Source organism: Penaeus monodon, chromosome 25, assembly GCF_015228065.2.
Source record: "Penaeus monodon isolate SGIC_2016 chromosome 25, NSTDA_Pmon_1, whole genome shotgun sequence".
Lineage (NCBI taxonomy): Eukaryota > Metazoa > Arthropoda > Malacostraca > Decapoda > Penaeidae > Penaeus > Penaeus monodon.
In genome coordinates this window covers 43,773,002-43,773,213 of record NC_051410.1, presented here as the reverse complement: position 1 = coordinate 43,773,213, position 212 = coordinate 43,773,002, and the positions used below count along the sequence as shown (strand labels likewise).

The following is a 212-nucleotide window of genomic DNA, read 5'->3' as shown; positions in this document are numbered from 1 at the left end:
ACTCAAAATAAGAGGAAAATGTTTGAAAGGGCTTCACCAGGAATGAGGATAACTTAAATGACAGATGCTGCGGGATCGGAAAAAGAGGATCCATTTCTCCTTGTACTCTTGCCAGGTAAGAGGTCAGATTAGGGAGCCCGGATACCGGGGGGAAAATTAAGGATGAACGAGATGAGTGAGACTTGATGGGATATAAGTATCGGTGCAAAATG

General features: G+C 43.9%; 1 protein-coding gene across 1 annotated transcript in view; it reads right to left on the bottom strand.

Moving 5' to 3' along the window:
- Window positions 1-212, bottom strand: part of LOC119589421 (retinoid-inducible serine carboxypeptidase-like) — a gene marked incomplete at its 3' end in the record, with an annotated part of 6,050 nt that overhangs the window by 2,436 nt on the left and 3,402 nt on the right.